The following is a 21576-nucleotide window of genomic DNA, read 5'->3' on the forward strand; positions in this document are numbered from 1 at the left end:
ATTAATGTTGCAGCTTTCAAATGTAAATAAAAACAAACTCATCTGAAAATTCCTGCTACTGGTGCATTTTATTGAACTGTATTAAATAATGTAAACATATCTTTCTTGTTTTTTTTAATTTAACTTATATGTGGAACCAGAATTTTAACCTATCTTCTTAAATTAACTTCTGATGGATAAACATACTTTAAAGTTCCCTGCCTATTTTGAGACAGAAAATTTGAAGCAGCTTCAGTTAAGCTTTGATGATATTCAAAGGACTCAGATGTTTGTCCATTAATTCTAGGCACTATCATGCATCAGTATATATGTACAGACTCTAACTACCAAAATTACAGCCATGTCATCAGGACATGCAGTTTAATTACCTTATGCCAGTAAAACAAATATCAGTGCCCAGGATTACAGCTGTTATGAGGTGGTTTGTCACCAGCAAAGCTGGAGCACAGTGTGAAAGCTCTACAGTGTCCATCAAAAATGGAGAATTGTCCCTGAATTGCAGGACCAGGAGCATGACCCAGCAGATGTGTCATACAGACATTATTCTGAAGATCAGGGAGAACACTCTGGGAAAAATGTTTCTTTTGCACACTGTACCAATATATTTTTTGACTGTCACAACATCTCTAAGACCTTGGAACAAAGCTTCCATCTCTTTGACCTGACTAACTCTCAGATACATGGGATCAGGAAGACACTGCCAGTAAAATGATGCAGATATGCAATTAGTAGTTCTTGTCACGATTTTTGTACTGTTTAGGAAAATTGTTCAAATTGGATTTGTACCTTACTCTAAAATGGCACAATTTAGTGGGTTTCTTTCCAGGGGAATAACTAAATAATTATACGTACGTGCCTCCAATACAAGGTGCAATCTCCTCCCAACTCTAGCTCATCTTCTCAATGTCTTGCCCAAGTGCAGCAAATGCAACATACCTGGGACATATCACACTTCTTAATAACTTTAAAGAATTAAATGAAATTATACTACAAACAGAGAAAAGTATGCATAAAACCTGTCCAATTATATTACATATCAATCTAAACCAAAATCCTTTCTCTGATGATTCTATAATTCTCTTAGGTATCTAGATTTCTACTATTTTTTTTTTTTTATGTTCATATATATATATTCATGTATCTGAAACTCAATAACTTCTTAACCTGTTTTTATAAATAAGTGTTCCTGCCTAAAAGTTTTGGAGAAGCTCTACTGTAATAATTGCTGTCACTTTGTGTAGTTGATCCACACTAGAATGTTGGAGGAGTGCATGTCAAGATTTATAGAACCTTAAGATTAAGTTGCGGACAAGATTTTAGCACACAAAACAGTTAAATTCCTTTCACCAAGGAGAGGTATCTTTCATTATTTTGCATAAACTTTGGCATAAGAGTATGCCTGTAGACATCTACCAAGAAATAAATCATATACTGTAAATCTCCATTCTGATTTACCATCATGTATTTTCTTTGGCTCTGTCATAGATTAGCATTCTCTAGAATGAGGAATCAAATAATATTTTCTCTCCAGAGTAATCAAAAACTATTTTTAGTCATGAACATTTTCAGACAGTGGTTTGTGGACCAATCTTACTATCTATACATATCTCAGGAATATCATGACAGACTTTCCTACTTCTATAACTATTCATCATCTTCACTTCCATAAGATAGCTGCAGATGTTTTAGATTTATGCTAAAATCCAGTGAGAAATTCTGTATGCTATGTGAAAGTATTCCATGTAGCAAATGTCTATGTATCTGAAAGTACATAGACAGCATCAACTATTCTAGTCTGCATGGTATTTGGAGAGGTTATGGATCCCTGATACTTTTGCCATTGATTTTTCACAATTTTGCAAGTCTAGAACTTGTGCTGAAAAGAATTGGCATTTTCTTAGATGGCATAGTTCCAAGTGTTGTCTGCTGAAGATGGCTATTTAAACTTCTTTGTAAGTCTCCTGTACCCAGGACCAGAAAGCTGTGTAACATTCCTTCCCTTCCCTTCCCTTCCCTTCCCTTCCCTTCCCTTCCCTTCCCTTCCCTTCCCTTCCCTTCCCTTCCCTTCCCTTCCCTTCCCTTCCCTTCCCTTCCCTTCCCTTCCCTTCCCTTCCCTTCCCTTCCCTTCCCTTCCCTTCCCTTCCCTTCCCTTCCCTTCCCTTCCCTTCCCTTCCCTTCCCTTCCCTTCCCTTCCCCTCCCTTCCCTCCTATTTAGTAGTATTTGTTGGTAGGTTTGTATTTTTTTTATTTTTTTTTTAGATGATGACTCTCTAGTCACTAAAGTCATAGGTGCTCTACACTTAGATTAGATAACTATTTCATGTGGGCAGAATATTCTGTTCTGCCTTTTGAAAAAGCTTTACTTTATTAATGAATTTGTTTAATTTCCATACCCTTCAATAAATCATCAACTTGGGTATGAAATTAAATATAATTAGATCACCCTGTAGCATGCTTTTATAGTAGATTATGTATGAACCACTCTGTATTTAGCTGCACTTTTCACTTTCTCAATATGTATCAATTAGGAAAATTCAATGTAACAATGCACTCTACTCTCAGTAGAGTGTGTCTCTGTGTCTGGAACTACAGTATGTGAAGTCGTATGGATATTAAAGTATAAACTTCAGGGAATTAAAACACTCAACTATGTTCAAAACTATAGCTAGTGGATGAAGTGGAAGACTACAATGTTCTACTTAAAATATGAAATTTAAATTTAATAAAACAAGCAGTAAGCAAAACTATTACACATTTAACAATTAATGTCTTGGTAGTACTATCATGCAGCTAGATAAGATATAGAGCTATTGTTTTACATGACACGTTTTTAAATCTCTCATTTCAAATGCGTATGTATGTACAACTGAGTCACTACAAAATTTCCTTTTGAGATCTCAATCAATCATTAGATCCACCACTCTTATGTCAGATAAAATGCAGAGTTTGCTGGAAATTTCATCCTTATCCTTCAAAAAACAGCATGAATAATCAAAATCATTGATTAAATTACTTAAGTAAGTCCCTAATTCTCACAAGCAGTCTACTTGTCTTGAAATCAGGTCCTAAACATAATTTGTTTCCAGTGTTCCAAGAAACAGGATGGTAATTCCTCTGAGCTAGCAAAACTTTTCTGGCAAAAAGTGGCATATAATTTTTGGCTAATATACTATATGTCAGATTATATTTTGTCATGATCATTTCCATAACTTTTAATTATTCTTAGTTCATTATATTTTAAAGTACTGAAGCCAGCAGTAATTTAATTTTGTGATTTTGTACCACACTGAGGTGTTTGCACTGTCTTTTTATCATCATGAATACAGGTGCTGTTCCTTGTACCTAACATTGTGCATTATTCACAATATTAGACACAAAAAGATATATATTCTTAACAATTTTGTACAGTTTTAACAAATAATAAAAAAATTCTCCTATAAAGTTCCTCGTTTAGGAAATGGAAAGCCAGATGTAAAGAAGGCTTTAATTTTTGTTGTTGTTTGATATTAAAATTATTTCTTAAAAAAAAAATTCTTTACCACAAATCATACACATAGGATTGCTAATCTTGACAAGGACCAAAGAAATATAATACCACTTTTCAATCCCTGCTATATTTTTAGACAAATCTACATGTTATTCTTTTGTATTAATGGACATTTCTGCCCTTTTTCTCCCATTCTCTTCTCTGGAAGAAAATTTTCCTAGAGGTATTAGGTGTTTTACAATAGCATAAAAGTTTCAGGATGTGAAATAATATTTAAGGTATCTATGTCATCAGAGATGCAAGATTTATTTCACACTACGAAGTATGGATTTAATCCACCAATGAAACATTCAAGGTCTAAATTTGAACTATGGAATAATGTAGGGATAACTGTGCTCCACTTTTATCATGCAGCACTGGTTTCTCAATGAAGTGACTTACATTAAAAATTGCTAAATATAAAATCTGAAGATCTGTTTTAAATTTCTTTTGAACATTAGTGATTTTGCCAATTGTAGAATGAGTCATTCAAGGATAATTTTAGAATAATCTAGATAATAGTCCCCTTAATGTATTGTGAGAATAAAAAAATATTAATCAAATTCCAGTAAGTTTCTAGATGCCTTAATTTATAACTTTGCCTATTTTCTTATGCATTATTTAGCCTGAGATCTGCATTTGACATTCAAAGATATAGCCTCTATAGCAATTACAGCTACAATTTGTTTACAGGTAATCACAAAAGGACATTTAGCTATCTACAATTGTAGATATCAATGTCCACATTTCAGAAGACTCTGTCTAAAAGTTGAAAAGTTTCAATGCTCCAGGACTCTAAAAATTAAAATTTATCCACCAAGAAAACTGAAATGGAAACAAAATGTGCATCAAGATAAAAGGGCTGGTCTGTCCAGCAGTAAGATTTTGCTGTGAATTACCCCCTCACCTGCATTTAGCATGTTGATTACTCAGACCACTGAAGCACAAGATGCTGTGCAGAGCCATCAGTCAATAAGGTAATTTACAATGATCACCCTTCTGGGCAAACTAGGAGATGAACTGTTTTCTTCTAGCTGAGGAAATCTGTTCCCCTGTTGGTAAATATCTACCAAACAAACTGAAAATCCTCTATAACAGCATCCTCTCTAACATTTTCTTCTTACAGAGAAGTGAGAGGCTGTAGTTGAAACTGATTGTGCTTGAATACAACTTAATAACAAGAAGCATCTCTTTTTAACCTACTAGACTCTGATAGATGTGTTCATCAATAACATAATTGGTTTAATGATACAAGAAGCTGCTGTTAGGGCAGCTTCAAGTTAGTGAAAGCAATTTCCCTTAAATGTGTTGGAAACAATGCACAAACTGGAGGCTGGGGCATTCTACGGAAGCACAGAGCAAAATATGGATTTACCTCCCACACTCTCTTCCAAAGCTCTCTGTGGGGTGAGTAACACCCTGACATGGCTGAGGGCCAGGGCCAGGGCTGGAACTGGAGGCTGGGGCCAGAGTTCAAGGCTGGGGATGGCTATAGAACCTTCAGGAAAATTGCTGCTAGTGTGGGAAGGAGCTGCTGGTGCCATGCCCAGGACGGCTGGGGGCCAGGGAGTACAGCTGGGCAGGGACCAGGGTGATGGGGGACAGTGTTGTGCCACAGCATGGCATGGGAGCAATCTCCTGTCCAAGGGAATGGCAAGGAGGGAGCTGTGAGGAGGTGGAGAGCCCTGAGAGTAGCTTTGCTTTCTGCTCTGTTGTGGGGTTCTCCCTTTAGAGGCATATGTAAATTGCTGTTTGTATCACCTGCCCTGGTGCCAGGGTGGGGAGCTCGGTTTGCTGCTGGGTTTGCTGTAGGAAGAGTGTTTTGGCGGTCTGGCTGAATTTGCTGAGGGGGCAGCCAGCCTTGGAGGGGCCAGGAGTGAGGCTTTTGCAGAACCAGAGAGTTAAATCTCAGGGAAACTTGCCTGAGAAACTGCAATCAAGACCTGTTTGTGGTGGATGAGATGCCAGTCACTAAGGTTAGCTTCAGATAAGAAGTGATTTAGGAGAAAAGGGAGATAGGCAGAGGCAGGCAGACCCTGGAGGTGGTGAATGCAGGGTTGCTAGAGGACCAGACTAGTAGCATCAGAGTGTAGGTGTCAATACTATTTGCTAAATAAGGCCATGTTGTGGATCCTTGGCTTGAGGGCTTGTTTTGCGTCTTGGACACTTCTGGATAATGGAAAACTGTCTAATCAGAGTGTTTCAGACTAGGAGTGCTATTTGTTCAGTGTGCAAATCCAAATGAACCAACATCAGGAGAGCCTCAGAGAGATGTGCAGCTGACGCGTGTTTCACGGACTCATGTGCTGAGATAATTCAGCCAAGCTGCTGCCAGATGGAGGGAGTCTCTGGCCTTGGCCTTGCTTAATCTTGCCATCCCATTCACAGTGGCCAGAGAAACCCTCAAACAAGCTGTCCTCCCTTATTGTTGCCAGACCTGTTGCTGGAAATTCCCATAACACTTTGGTAACTATCCATGACCACCTTTTTTCAGAAGTCTTTGGTTTGTTTTTTGGTTTGTTTTTGTTGTTGGTTTGGGTTTTTTTTTGTTTTTTTGTTTTTTGTTTGTTTTTGTTTTTGTTTTTTTGATTCAAGCTGTCAGTCTCTCTAAAAAAAATGTAGAAAAACGATGGGCAGTTTATGAAATGACCATGACTTTATGGCATAGGCTCACATTCAGAGATTAATTTTGTCCCATCTCTCAAGTGCAGTATATCATACTGATCACAAAAAAGCTACACTGTACTGGAGAAAGAGCTTTCCTGCAATTCCCAGGTTCAGGGAGAAGGATCCAGCAAGGCTGACAATGAATTAATGGACTCATAACTGGTGCCATTTGAACTGTTGTGAAAATACTGTTTACTAAATTGTATAATGAGAACAAAAGCAACATTCTTTGTGTTCTCACTCCCTGAATCTAGTGACTAAGGCTCATACTTAAGTGATTGTTAAGTTCTGTATTTTATTCAAATGGTTGTTTAATAATACTGTGTGACATCAGATAAACTGTGATAAATGAAAAAAAAAAAACTATATTGCACATAAGATTTCACACATAGTACGAATCTACCCTCTTCTTTAACAAATGTTAAACTGGAAAAAAAAAAGAAAAAAAGAAAATAGCCAGAACTAGTACTCAGTGGAATTTAGGATTATTTCAATGGGAAAATACAGTTTTGACATGTTTCCCTCTAATTGGAGATTTATGAACTGGTGATTAAACCACTTAAAAGAAGCACAAGATGTATTCAGTTCTCCTTGCTTTCTGTCTTTATTGAGTCACCTACAAATATATGCAAGACTTAAAATCTTTATTTTTTTTTTTTCTGGATCACCAAAGGCCTCCAATTATTATTTTTTTTTCAACAAGGCCTTATAAAGTATTCTGTTAAAAAAATAATATCTGTGATGGGACAGTGAAAGAATATATAGGTGATTTCTAGAAAAAAAGCACAATCTCTTCACTCTGCTGCCATTGAAATGCATTTTGTAGGTTTCTTCAAGTATACATGCAAATCGATAATTTGCTATAATTACTTTATTTCAAATGGACTCAAAATTATTAGAAAGCACCATGATTTAGGTAAGTCAAAGAATATAAATTCCTTATTTTGTTCTAAAGACAAAAACCCCAAACCTAATCAAAGAAAGAAACCCAAAATCCACAACCAGCTGGAATTTCTGAGATGGTGTCATCTCTTATTCTTTACCTGAATGTAAAGTCTGCTATCTGAAGATATTTCTTCAGTTCAACTGCCTATAGCAAAGGCTCCTTAACTTTAATATAAATTGTGGCTCTTTGATTTTTATTTGACAAGTGAGAGCAGAAATTTTAATGCATTATAGTATTGTTTACAGGCTGTCAAAATATTTGCATGGATTTTCTTTTGCTTTTTTTTCTCTAACAAGTGCTCTTATGTACAGCCATTCACTGAATTCAAAAAGCCAGCAGTCTAGGAGGTTTTTGTGAGCCAAATGATAAAAGACTTTATTCTTAAGAGCATTTAACTTTCCTACTGGATTTTAATATAATAACACAGCATCCAAATGACAATTTTTTAAATTACCTTGTGAATTATTTCCAAATGCTGGTGGAATACGTAGAGCTTTGCCATCACAATTGCAAGTGGTGCATGGTCAGTGTAGGAGCTGTTACTTACCCATATTATATCTTATCCTATACAGCTGCCCATTGTTATTCTTTTCTTCTGGCCTGAAGTCTTGACCTTGTTTGTGTTGTACAATACTTCATTTTTTCTTTCCAGCTAAATCTCAGTGCATTTTAGTTACACTGCTCTGCAGGTGTTGTCTGGGATACATGTGGCAGCCAACAAAAGAGAATCCTGAATTGCATGCACAGAAAGCTTTATGGAAGACAAAGGATTGCTTTTCAAGTTAGTAGGAAGTGTGGATGTGTATGAGGAAGAGAAGCTGTTATTTAGAAAAATTCCCTCAGTGAATCTGATTCTTTTTTTATACGCTCTTAAAACTTTCTGTCTGTACTTATGGAATATTTTATTGCACATGCATCAGATAATAGCTTACAATTTCCTACAACTAGTGGAGTTATTCTGATGTGGTGCAAACTCAAAAATGATGAAGAGACCTGGTGTTTAAATTCTAATCTATATCAGAGTATAGTATAATTTTTGAGTTATGCTATATGAAGCAGGGGATCTGGAGTAGATGCTGGTTTTTAATTAATATTGATACATTTTAACATTTGCTGGTTTGCATTGCAAAATTTCTCTATCAGAGAGAATTGAAAATTTGGCAAATTAACACTGATTCTGAGGCAAAATTGCACTATTGTGTCACTGGTATCCAGCATTAGTGACATGTACAGTCACATTACTCCTTAGGAACAAACCTTGTCTGAGTTGTGTGCAGAATACAAATATGGAAACATGTATTGATACTGAAACTATAATGATAATTATTATTAACTAAAATTAAACCACTTTTCTGTGGTGAAGGATTATTCATCCCACAACAATTTGCATAAAGACTGAGTACCTTTCAAGTTTAATATTACAGTTTAAGAAAATATTGGGTGATCTGTGCAGAAAGAAGTTCTCTGAGTTTTGGGTTAGTTGTCGGTTGTTTGGTTGGCTGGTTGGTTTGAGGTTTTTGGTTCTATGCTATGTAAGAGGAGCAGTTAAGTTAATCATTATGATCTTCTCTGTCTTCCTTCTAAATCACCAATTTTTTGAGAAAAAATAGTTACTCTCATGTCTTCATAGACCAGATCCAGTGATTTTTTTTAATGCATTTTTTATGCCATAGTATTTTAATCTCAGTCTTGTGTCAGTCAAGATTTTTTTTAAAAGCATCATTGAATCAGATAAAAATTTTCACACATATTTTAATAGTGTTCAGCTGCTTGTATCAGTGCTTTACCGCCTGAAGTAATGAACAAAACAGATTATCAACACAGGAAGTACACATCTCAAAATCTGGAAGCTTGAGTGGGGATTCAAAATTGATAGTGGCTCAGAGTCTCTGTCAAGTGTTGATTTTTTTTATCATATCTGTTTTTCTCTGTGAGGAAAATAAACATAAGTGTCTACATTGCATTTAACTGTAAGAGAATAGATTGCAGAAGATTAAGAATGGGTCTGTGGCCTGGCCTCATCCCTAATGGGGTACAGCTCTATAAGACAGGTGAGAAGCATTGGAAACATGGAATACTGATATGAATTGACCAATTACAAAAGAGTAAAACGGCATGCAGCTGTTGTGCATGTGAGAAAGAAAGCTACGAGGAGTTAGGAGGAGAGAGAAGTTAGAGTTTGCTGGAAAAGGAAAAGTTAAGGGGGGTTTTATAAGGGACAAGAAGGGTCAGACAGTCATGCAGGTGGAAGAAGGAGGTAGAAGTAAGAAGAGAAGGAGCCAATGCTGCATGCGGCTGCCTGGAAAGTTAACAGAGAGAAGGTAAGCAGGGTTTTACCCTAGGAAAATAAGATGATGGTTTCAGTCAGTTTGAAACCGCCAGAAGTGCCAAGTACTGATGTCAACATTCAACACTAAAAAATGTTGGGGTATAGGATAAGATATAGATAAGTAACTTACTAAAGCCTTAAAAATTTCTGGAGTGTACAAGCCCTTGAATATCTCTGTAGGCAGTTAAAAACATACCTGTTACTCCTCAGTTACACATGAGTTCTGTTTGCATAGAAGGTAGATAGTGCAATATAATATTATTGCATCATACTATTTTCTTAAGGTAGAGGGCAATTGAAGACATGTAAAGCTACAGTCACAGAATGACAGAATATACTAAGTTGGAAGGCTCTCACAAGGAACATTGATTCTTTTCTCAAAGTAAATTTGTTTGGGCTTTAAAGGAATTATTTAATGTAGCTTGCAAAAATTTTTATTCATATTTTTTCTGAATAATGAGAACCTGACTGTCTCTTGGTGTTTGAAGGACTGCTTGGGAAAATTTCAATTTAAAAAGATATTTCTTTGGTGTTTAGCATTAGCAGACATGGTGTATTTGACAGGAAAAAAATACATAATTTACTGGGGAAAAAAGTATTTTGCTCAGAAAAAATATATTAAGCTGTTTTGTCTTTCAGGAGTTTTTCAAATCTAGATAAGTGCTGAGACTACACCATAAAATAACTACTTTTGTCTTTTTATGACCTGTATCATTGAAATAGCTGGTTTATATACATTTTCAAAAAAGAAAATATGGGGTTTTTTAGCTAATAAGATAGACATGAACTTTACCTGAATGTTGTGGCAAATTTAATGTGACCATTAAGAGGTAGGTAAAAAAACATTTTAATCACATAGAAGGAACACAGGATGATACCCTATATTAATCTTTAGGGTGAAGATGAACATAAGCCATGCCAGATGTCCTCGGTAGACTCAATTTGCTTTCTTTGAAGCACTTCTCTCTCCCAGGTGTGTTTATGCCACCAGAAATGACAACACATGGAGGAAAACTTGCAAGATATGTTTGAGTGGAGCAGCCTAATCATAAGTGTGATATTGTGTTTTGCGCTTGCTATTTTTTATGGTTGTGAGCCTTGAACCATCTGAAGTAATTAAAAGAAAGCAGAAGAGCTGTGCAGAAAGAAACAAAAGCTTAAAATTATTGATATGGCTTTGTGCTGTAAGTATTGCAAATATATATCCAAGAATTTTTATGTCTTAGGAATGCAACAGGTATGCTACAGCAACTGTTACAAGGGAAAAGGTTTCAGGTTTTGTTGTTAGTTCTCAACAAAATGAATCACACACAGTGTGTGAGTAAAGCTGTCCCTGTGTTTATGATCCCTGACTCATTCCATGGGTTTTATTTGCTTCCATTTCAAAGACATTTTACTACTTTTGTACAGCAAATTGTATCTACATCATAAAGCAACAGTTGCAGCTTTACAACTCTGGGATTACATATTCCCTAGATGGTTTTCTTTCATAGGGACAAGTCTTGCGATATCAAAATTCTGGAAATGCAGAAAATTGTTAGAAGAAAATTAACCCCAGGTGACAAAAGGAAATTGGAAGACAAGAGAAGAAATAAAAAATAAAGAGTTCTATTGCTGCAGAGGACCAGCTGCAGTAGTTTTTTTCTCTACTCCCATATGTTTGTGAATCTTGACCTCTCTTGTTAAAGGTGGGATTTTTTTTCTAGGAAGAGTTGATAAATGCTTCATACACATGTTCATGTATAGAAAGGTGACTTGTGGTGTCAGGGCAACAGTGTGGAAAGGGACTAGCATGGCTAGGAGATGAGAATAGAAGGGAGGGAATATGAAAAGTGCAATAGACCTGTACCTTATAGCCTGCTTTTTCAGCTTCCACTTGCAGAGCTGTGCAGTTTCTTCCTCTTATCCTACATATTAAGGAGAGCAGAAGATGGATACTAAAATAGGAAACATAACTTCCTGAAACTTAACAAAATTTCTATTTTATGCTTAATTAACAAATTTGCTGAAACTAATTTCTTTGTTACAAAATCAGTATTGAGGTGCTGGGGTTTCATTTTTCAGAGCAAGTCACTGTGAACCCTATGGACGGTGCCTGGAGGGTTGAAAGTGGCTAATGTGAATACCAGTTAAGAATGTTCTAGTGATGAGGAGCTCTGCAATAATTTCTTGTTTACACTTCTTCCTTAATAAATATATAAACATGAAAAATCACAAGATACTGTGTCATTTTTTCTCAAAAATCTATCATGTAGAGCTTGACAAAGATCTGACATAGGATACAGAGGATAGAGAACTGGGAATAAGAATTGGAAACAGACATCACTGACATCTTGAACAGCCTACATTTAATCTGGCTTTAATTATGTAAGTCCTATTTTATCCTCTGTGTATCCCTTACACACCAATTAGATTAAGATTTCAGTGATGTAGCAGGAATTAAAATTTTTTTGTTTGCTTTTCTTTCCCACTTATAGCTTCCCTTCCCCACTCCTCAGCTGAGACTGAAACAGTATAAAAATGGAGTAGTATACTCAGTGTTGAGGAATGGATGTTAAATCTTTTCTTAAAGTTAAAAAGAAAAAAAATAGAAATTTTAATAATAATTAAGGAACTGGACCCAACAGTTAGAAATCATCTGATTTTTATCCTAATTATTTAGTGAAAAATTAACCATAGATGTAATATGTTTGTGGAATTGTAATCTCTCTTCAGACCTCATATAAACATTGCAAAAAGCTAAATATATTGAAGATGTCATAATTTATGCATGACTTTTGATACTAAGCAGTGCAAAATTTTATTGATTTATATGATGGATTGAACTCCATAGAAACTATAGATCTAAGAAGTGTTTTGTCCTTCCTCTGTTTATTATTGACCTTTAAGAAAGGTCTAACAAAGATGAGGGCTGCAGTCATCTTAATCTTGCAGTCTCTTGAGCCAATTCATGAATGACTGCTATGTACTGGGAGAAAAATGCTGTCCAGTGTTAAAAAGCTACTAAACCATATTAAAGGAGTAGTGATGAGTGTTTGCAGTTTCTTTTCATAACAAGAAAAAGCTTTAGGCCCACTTTTAAGCATCTAAACACCAGGAGTTTTACTTCCTAGCTACTTGTCAACAGAAGCACTAATGCTTAAATTCACCTTGGAAAATTATTTTGAATCCTCCTTCAGCTATAGTCTTAAGGATGCTGCTTAGTAAAAAAACAATAGACCAAGTTGATCTACTAAGAAAGGGTGCTGTAACTTCAGGAACATAGAGACAGAAAGCTTTATCAAGACAAGAGGAATTTGGGAGTGAAATATTTGTGACATTTTGAGAGGAATGAAAGTGATTTAACTGGTATTTTAGTATCTCATTTTTCACTTTAAAAAAAGAAGTGCTGCTGATTCCTAGGCTTGACCTTAAATTCATTTGTTTATTCAAAACACAGGCACAGTGGTGGAATGAGGGCATGCTTCTAGGCAAAGCCATTATCCAAACATATTTTCTTAGTTTATAAAATGTATCTAGATGGTTATGGTTATTTAGCTCTGTGCATTGCCTAGGAAAAAACCCCACAAAACCAATACACCCCATAAACACACCACATAACTACTGCACACGCCCCTACACCCCTTTTCTGAAGGTGTTCACAGCCCATCTGAAGCTTTCAACTCCCATCACTCATGCAATGCAATTAACAATCATATAATGCCTAAAAGAAAATAAATCTCCCTTTCTCTTGTTTTAAGCTCCACTGCATGCTGCATAAAATAAAAACTTTTAAAGTTGAAATTAAAAGAGAACACATTTTTAAAACTGCATGAGCATGATAAAATGGCATTATTTTTAAAACTAGTTATACAAAGATCTTCTTACTATATAGAATCATGCATAGTTTTTTTTAAGTAAATTTTTGGATTAGGTGGTTATTGGTAGAGATGAGAAACGGCAAGATTAAATTGGGTTTGTTTGTTTGTTTAGGTTTATTTTTTTACCATGCAAAGATAGCATGCAGTTTATTCCTTTTGTTATTTGCAAGACAGGATAGCAAGATTTATGGCAATTTAGTGTCTCTGTACAGTCAGTTCACCCCTGTCAAGGGGAATGTTAAGGTTTCCATTTTTATTCTTTCTTGTCCTCTGATGCTGATAGTAAGAATACTAAGCAAGTTAAAGAATGTGTTTGTCAACTAGAACATCTTTCTGTTATGACCTGGATATTCATCACCAGTCTTACTTTCGAAGTGTAGAATAATGATAAATTTGGGTGCTAGCTGGTCCAATCTGTCTGTCAACCAGCAACCTTGAGTTGAGATGCTCTTTTATCTTGTGAAACACATTTGTGAAACATTCACTCTTTAAGTAAAATCAACTATTTAGATTTTCTTCCCCCATCACTAACTAGGTGTGATGGTGTTTTGAACTTAATTTATGCTGTAAACAAACAATAAAATCTGTTTCTGTAGCACTTCCATCTTTGAAAACAGCAAACAAAAAAATAATGTGGTGCAGTGATTAATGATGGTGATTAACTCTCTAGAGGTTATGGCTTCATGCCCCAATGATTCTTCTGTCATTACTCCAGACAAGATGCTACATTAAGCACATATGCCTTTGTCCATACAGCTTGCTAAAAACCTAGAGGTTGACCTTTAGCTTTGTTTATTTTTTTTCCCACAAACGCACTTTAAATGCTGAATGTGCAGCTTGTGCATCCTGGGCTGAAGTAAGAGGGGTTTGGTCCCTGGATTAAAGGAGGTGATCTTCCCCTCTACTCAGCACTGGTGGGATTGCACCTGGGGTATCTTGTTCACTACCATGCTCCAAAGAACAGCAAGGACATGAACTAATTGGAAAGGGTCACAAGGTTGATGAAAGGGCTGGAACATCTTGCCTACAAAGAAAGGTTGAGAGAGCTGGGGCTGTTGAGGCAGAAGAAAACTGCACGAGATCCCATCAAGGTACATGAAATACCTGAAGTGATGCTACAAAGACAACAGAGACTGGTTCTTTCTTCAGTGGTGACCAGAGGCAACGTGCACGATGTACAACATAGAAGGCTTTCTCCGAACATCAGGAAACCCTTTTTATCGTAAGGATGACTGAACACAGGATTCCTGGGGAGGTTGTGTGGAATCAATCACACGGCATACTCAATGGTGCCTGGACATGATCCTGGGCAACCAGCTATGGGTGTCCCTGTCTGAGCAGAGTTGGGCTGTACCAGACGATCTCAGGAGGTCCCTTAGGAGGTCCCTTCCAATCACTTCCAATTTCAATCATCCAGATTTTTCCCAATCTTCTTGTGCTGCCTTTTTGGGGGAAAGGTGGGTGGGTCTTGGGGGCGAAAAGGAGAAGAAATGTGGTTTCATTTTTTGTGGCTTTTTTTTTTGTTGTTGACGTTTTTAGGGGGGGGTTTTTGGTTTTTTTTTGTTGTTGTTGTTGATGTAGTTGTTGTTCTTTTGTTTTTCCCTCAGCATCCTGCTTTATCTTTAGTTGCCAGTAAATTAAATTAACTTTCCTCAAGTTTATGTGGTTTTGGGTGTTATGGTGATCTTTCTGATTTTATTCTGAACCACAAGATTTTTGGTTTTATTTTCTGCCATCGTCTGTTGAGGTGGAAGAGTAAGAGAGTAGTGAGGTTGGGCTTGGTGGTCTGCCAAAGTCAATCCAGCACAAACATAAATAGAAATAAAACCTTTTATCTTGATTATAGCTTATTATATTTCTTAATTGCAAAAATCAGAATGTATATTAACAGGAAAAATAGAACTGTGATTCACATACCAATTGCCACAGAATATATCTAGAGAATGATTAACACTTTTTAAATTAATCATGTTTTAGGACTAAAGAAGGAGCAAAAAAATTTTTAAAAGTTCTGAAGTCTTATGTGTAACCCTATTTATGTTAAAAATTTCCTTGGTGCTTCCTTAATAGGGAACTCATTAAAAGATTTTCTGTTAAGTTACTCTGTTTAAGAAAGCTCATTTTTCATGTTCTTTCAATCTTTAACTGGGAAAATAAAATAATCCCTTCTTTACTACAAGAAGTCATAGAATGGTTGAATGATTTGAGCTAGAATGGACTGTGAAGTTCCAACTCCCTGCCATGGACAAGAGCACGTTCTGCTAGACCAGTCAAAGCCCCATCCACCCTGGCCTTGAACACAATTTCTCTGGGAAATCCTCCCCAGGTTATCACTGCCTTTAACTTAAAAGGCTTCCTTCCTTATGTTCAGTATAAATGGATTAGAACTGTTGCCTTTTGTGCTGTGATAACAGGCACTGACAAAAGGTGTCTATGACTACATCATAAACCCCACTTTTAGGTCCTGAATGTCTCTCTGATGCCTTCTGTTTTCCAAATGGAACTTTTCTACCTCTCTCAGCCTTTTTTCATAGGAGAATTGCTCCAATCAACAGCCAAATACCTTGGTTTCCTTGGCATGCAATTGTTCTGCCTGAAAGTACATTTTATATGCTAATTTAATTTGCTTACACAATCAAATTATGGGGACAATTTGTTCTTGCCCTTCTTTGCAATGTTATTAAAATTACTACATTATTTTATTAATACTGTGGGTTTTTTGCAGCTTTTATTACAAAACAAAAAGTGCTTTTAATTATACAAATAATAAATATTTAAATACCTGCATAAATTTTGGGAAATAAACAATTTACAATTCCATTAAAAGGTATTGTCTATTACAGCTACTGTTTCACAAAATGTGGGTTTATGTTGAATTAGGATGTTTCCTTGAAAAGTAAACATTGATTTCTGCACTTCAAAAAGATGATCTAATGTATTTTTAATCAGGTTATCAAGTCTTCCAGGATACCTTAAACTATCCTTATTTCCAACATATTGCTGCCACCATTTTTCAGAAGAAAATGGGTTTTGGGGGTGGTAATGTTTTGGTACAGCCTTGTCTCTTAACCTAAAGACAATGGTTTTGAAATTATGTTTTCTCTTCACGTAGGATTAATCAAGACTTTTAATATATAAATGAATAGAACAAAGGTATTATCCAACAGTAGAATTATTATTTTAATTTCTACTTCTTTAATATAATCACTTTTAGAAGACACTTCATAAAAAAACTATTGCATCACTTAATACAGATCTAATCCTCCAGTAGGAATTTGTTTTTGAAATATGCCCTTAGAGCTTCAGAGCTTACATTAATCAACATTATTGTATGTAACATGCTTCAGAGAAGCTTGAATTAATTTTGATATGGAAAAGTTTTTGTATTGTATTGATTTTTGTTACTGTTTCCTTTTCCTCTATAGTATAAGAGAAACCTTTTTTATCATCCTGCCTTCCCCCAGCTACTTCACATTAGTAAATTCTACCTCATTTTTCTAAGATTTTGCAAATACTTTTTGAGCAATTCTGGCTCCCCTTTCTTTCTTCTTGGAAGTTAATATCACCATACAGTGTTTGAAGAGACTTTCTTGGCAGAAAATTTTTCAGGCTTTGTTACTCAGAAGAAAAAGAGGTTTTTGCCAATGCTGACATTCCCAGAAAAAGATCTAAGAGCACTGCTAAACATTTGCAAAGGTAAAGTCTTTATCTAAAATGCCATTTCTTCTTACTAGCAGATGACCTGTCCATTTGAGTAAGCCCAACAAGGTGGTTGCATGCAAACCAGGGTGTTTCACAGTGACATTCCAAAAGATAACTTCCAAGTTAAAGTTTAATTGCTTAAAGAAGCTATCTGATTGCACAAGTCATCATCTTCTAGGGACTCTCAATAAAAATTAGTCTACTTCATTTCCTAATACAAAAGCCTGTAAATATATATCCATCCAAGTGAATTTGGTTAAGTAGTGCCACTTATAGGGAATATCACCTAATTTATTATACAAGATTGACCTTTTTGACAATAATTTGTTAACATGCATTTGGCACAGGTTTACAGTATTAAGTGATTAGACAATCAGTGCAACTTGATGTGTGAAATAATTAATGCATGTTTCACATTGTTGTGATTATTAGAATATAATCTGAACTGTGATGAATCCTGCCTGGTTCTATTTAATGCATTTGGTAAGTTCCAATATAATATGCAGTGCCCCTGGAGTTCATCTGGGATACCTGTGTCAATAAAGACTGGGACAACTTACAGTAAATACTGTGGTTCTGGAAATAGAAAAATCAAATAGGTTACTTTCTGAGGGGATATTCTAGATATATCATAACTTGGTCAATAGCTAGTTAAGATGAATCTTACTTATCTGTAATATATATATGCAAGTTGATAAGATGATAGATGCTCTGAAAATGTTGCCATATTTCTTGTGACTGATCCTTAGGAATGATGTATCAAGTGACAACAAATTAAAAATTTAATACACACAAACTCTAACATGAAGGTTTATATATTCACTTGCAGGTTTAATAAATTTTATCCGTAGCTCAATAAATTTGGTTTTGAGAATATGAGTACATTGTTTATTATGTACTGTGGACAGCTCCATGTACATAAACTAGAAATAAATATATTCTAGTCACAGATAACTTTAAAAACTTGCAGGTATTCTTTCATCTTTTTGAAGAAAATATATATTTAATAGATATCATGCCCGTGAGTGTTGCCGAAAAGTTGACATTGAAAGCTAAAAATTCGTAATTACAGTTTAGTTGTTATTCAGTCAATAGACATATAACATTAGAAGTTTGACAAAATAAGATGAAAATCGAAAGTGATTGTCCTAGATTTTCTTGCCCCTACAGCTGAAGGTAATTGTAGAAAGTAATATATTCTGGAAATGTGTTGTAGAAACTTCCCATATTCATCAATTTCATTGTTTCTAGAAGTTAATAAGTTAGTCATAATAATGACTTCATTTATAAAATTATCCCTTTGGTTGTTTTATAAGTACATAAAAAAGTCTGTGATATTTCTATTAGTATTGCAGTCCACTCATCAAATATTCCTGTGTCACTCATTTTTAAAAAGCTGGATTAGAAAAAGTGATTCAAAAGTGTCTTGTCGGCATTATGATCCTGATATCTGAAGGATGTGACTTTGTTAAAGTAATTTTAGTTCTAATTATTGTGTTAAACTTATCACATAGTAAATATTTTTGACCTGTGTGTAGAGTGTTATTTATCCCATTCATGAATCTTGGATTATTTTAGCAACTTCATATTATTGTTTTATTCAACTTTGATAAAAAGGAATAAAAATCAGTAGAATCAAGTCCTCATGGTTTACCAAAGAATCGTTCATAAAAGGAACTGTACTCATAGAAAGATTTGAAAAACAACTCTATTCGGGTTTTTTGTTTGTTTTCATTACTGGGTTTTTTTGTTTGTTTGGTTTTTTTTTGTTTTTTTTTTGTGGTCTTGCCTCACTAAGCTGAAGTTAGGTAGTTCTTTTACTCGACAGCACTTTTCATGTAATAATAACCAGGAGATGAGGTTAGAAAGGACTTGAAAAAGTCAATGAAATCTATTTTATTTAAGATTTATTAGGCTTAAATTTATTTTATTTATTTAAGATGTATTAAGCTTAGGAAAGAAGTGAGAGTTATAAGGTTTGCTTGCTCCTTGTGGACAGTTACCCTGTGAATGGTTCTTAGTGATCCTGTAAAAGGGATAGTAACAGAAGCTCTTACCCTTTACAGAAATGTGAGAAATGTCACTGGGAAACTTGTGTTTGATGCTAAAAATATTGGAAGGAAACCCTTTTTTGTCTCTGACTTGAGATACATGTGGTGAAGTAGATATACTCTAAATTTTTAATGGTTTGGGGGTTTAGTTTTTATTTTCTTTTCCTTGAAAGGAGGGGTATATTAATCACATTATTTGACACCTCAGTCCTAGCTAGCAGCAGTATCCCTGCAAGACATTTTATGGTTAACTCCTGGAATTTCTTAATGCTTCTTGAAACAAAAGAATACTGTCTTTAAAATAGCAAATTTTTGTCTGAAGTACCTTAATCAAAAAGCTAAAAAGCAGGGGTAGCCACTCATTCTTTCTCAGCTTGTTTTGATGGTCAAGGGGCAAAAACTAGCTTTGAAGAAATCATGCAAAATTTTACCAAACTGATCAAATTAGGTGTTTTTTGGTGGTTGTATTGTAATGCAGTTAATAAGTCATGGTGTTTAAATGTGAATTGGTCTTAAATAATCTTTGCAGTCCAGCCTTACTTAAATGTTAAAAAAGGAGAGCAATTCCTCAAAATTAATGTAGTGTGTTTGTTTTAGCAGTTGTAGAATTTCAGATTTCTTCCTGTGCCATTTAAATAGGACTTCATATTTCTAATTCAATTGGGTATTATTCCTAACATTGGTGCACAAAATCTCTTATAATTTTGTGTGTTAACAGCTAGAAATATTTTAATGAATGTCACTGTTTTGGCTTCTGCTGAACAGTGCTGGCACAGCACCAGCACTGTCTTTTTGCCAGTAGTCCAGGGGGTGGACAAGATCTTGGGAAAGGACACAACCAGGTCAGCAGACCCAGTCAGTCCAGGGGATATTCCATAGCATATGATGTCAACTCAAATACAAAAGTTAAGAAAAAGGAGGAGGAAGTGTGGCATTCAATACTTGCAACATTTACCTTCCAGATCAACTGCTACACATTCTGAAACTGTGCTTCCCAGCAAGTGGACAAGCATTCCTTTCTGCTGGGAAATAGAGAAAATTTTTTTTTCACTTTTCTTGCATACATGTAACCATTGGTTTTGTTTAGTAAAAAGCCTTTATCTTGATCCATGAGAGATTTTCCATCTTATTTTCTTCTACCTCCCACATAACATCCTCCTGAGGAGGTGAGAGGTATAATGGCTTGTTGGGCATTTGGTGTGGGCATACCACAGTTGTTAGTTCACTTACCTGTCCTCTTGAAAGATGAAAATTTGGGAAATTCTTCTAAAATTTTCAGGTTTCTCTTGTCCAAGATCTTTGAAGTTACTTGATGAAGACAAAAAATAAACTTGGAGGATTGGCTGCAGGAGCCAATAAGGCAGCATCAGCAAGCACACACTGTGAATGAATGTATGAACATGTATGAAAACTTAAAATGCTTTGGAGAAAGAATTTTGTTGGTTTGGGTTTTTTAGTGTGAAACTTGAATGTAATTATTTAAAAAGTTAAAAATTTTTCTTAACATTTTTCTGAACAAGATTTTTTGCATGGTTGTGGAAGCTTGGGTGTGCAAAGAAGGAAACTTTTCATTCTGCAAAGGCAGTGATTTTTCATATATATGAGATGCCTGCATTTAGAAAAAAAGTTGCTAAGACACTTGACACTACAGTGGGTGAATTTTAAAAATTTTCCCCTTTAGCAATTCCCAGAGTAGACAGTTCAGTATGGGTTTGTTTGTGGTTAAGTTACTTTTTTTTAATTGCTAAAAAAGCCCTATTAAACTTTTAGAAAGTAGGGCATATTTTGAAACATACCTTGTGGTAGATTTTGGATCAAGAATAGATCCAATTCAATTAGGATAGATCAATTCAATTTGAACTGAATATAGCTGATTCCAAAAAACTGAATTTCAAGTCTAAGTCATGGGTATATTTTGCCAAATCATTAAATAAGTTCTAAGCATATGGAGGGAGGGAGTTAGGTGTGTGTCTGGGTCAATGCTGAAACAGTAGGAGCACTTTGTTTAGAATTAACCACACATTTGAAATTATTCACTGAACATGGGATTCTCTGTAGATTTTCACGAATAATTATTTCTTAAAAGGATAGGTACTTCAACTTTCTGAACCACCTGTCAGTTAGATTAATAGCATCTTGGCAGCTGATTACAACCACCGTTATGTATTGGCTACCAGACGAGCATTAATTTAGTTTTATATTAAGCATGCAAAGCAAGTAGAGAAAATATAATCATTTATTATTATAATAGTTCTAAGTTATAACCAGCTGCATGATTTATGCTTCAATTAAACCGTGCAGCTTGTACAAAGTCCTCTTCCTGTATTAATCATGCAAACTGGCTCATTATTTATGACTAAAAAAAGCAGATGAGCCAGGGTTTTCAGTGATGATTGGAAAAGGCTTCATATTTGCAACACCCCACATATTAAGCATGGCAGAAAAGATAAAGTATTTAATATGAAGAAAAAATATGATAGTGTAGAATTTTCCAG

At 35.2% G+C, this 21576-nt stretch overlaps 1 protein-coding gene and 1 long non-coding RNA gene across 2 annotated transcripts in view; both read left to right on the top strand.

Moving 5' to 3' along the window:
* CDH18 (cadherin 18) overlaps positions 1 to 21576 on the top strand; it is a 478444-nt gene that overhangs the window by 6911 nt on the left and 449957 nt on the right. The window lies entirely within an intron of this gene.
* On the top strand, positions 9350 to 11469 carry LOC306799536. The gene is made up of 2 exons (XR_013773617.1): positions 9350 to 9460; positions 10962 to 11469. It is a non-coding gene; the product is annotated as an uncharacterized lncRNA (long non-coding RNA).

This window comes from Erithacus rubecula, assembly GCF_903797595.1.
Source record: "Erithacus rubecula genome assembly, chromosome: 3".
In the NCBI taxonomy this organism is placed as follows: Eukaryota; Metazoa; Chordata; class Aves; order Passeriformes; family Muscicapidae; genus Erithacus; species Erithacus rubecula.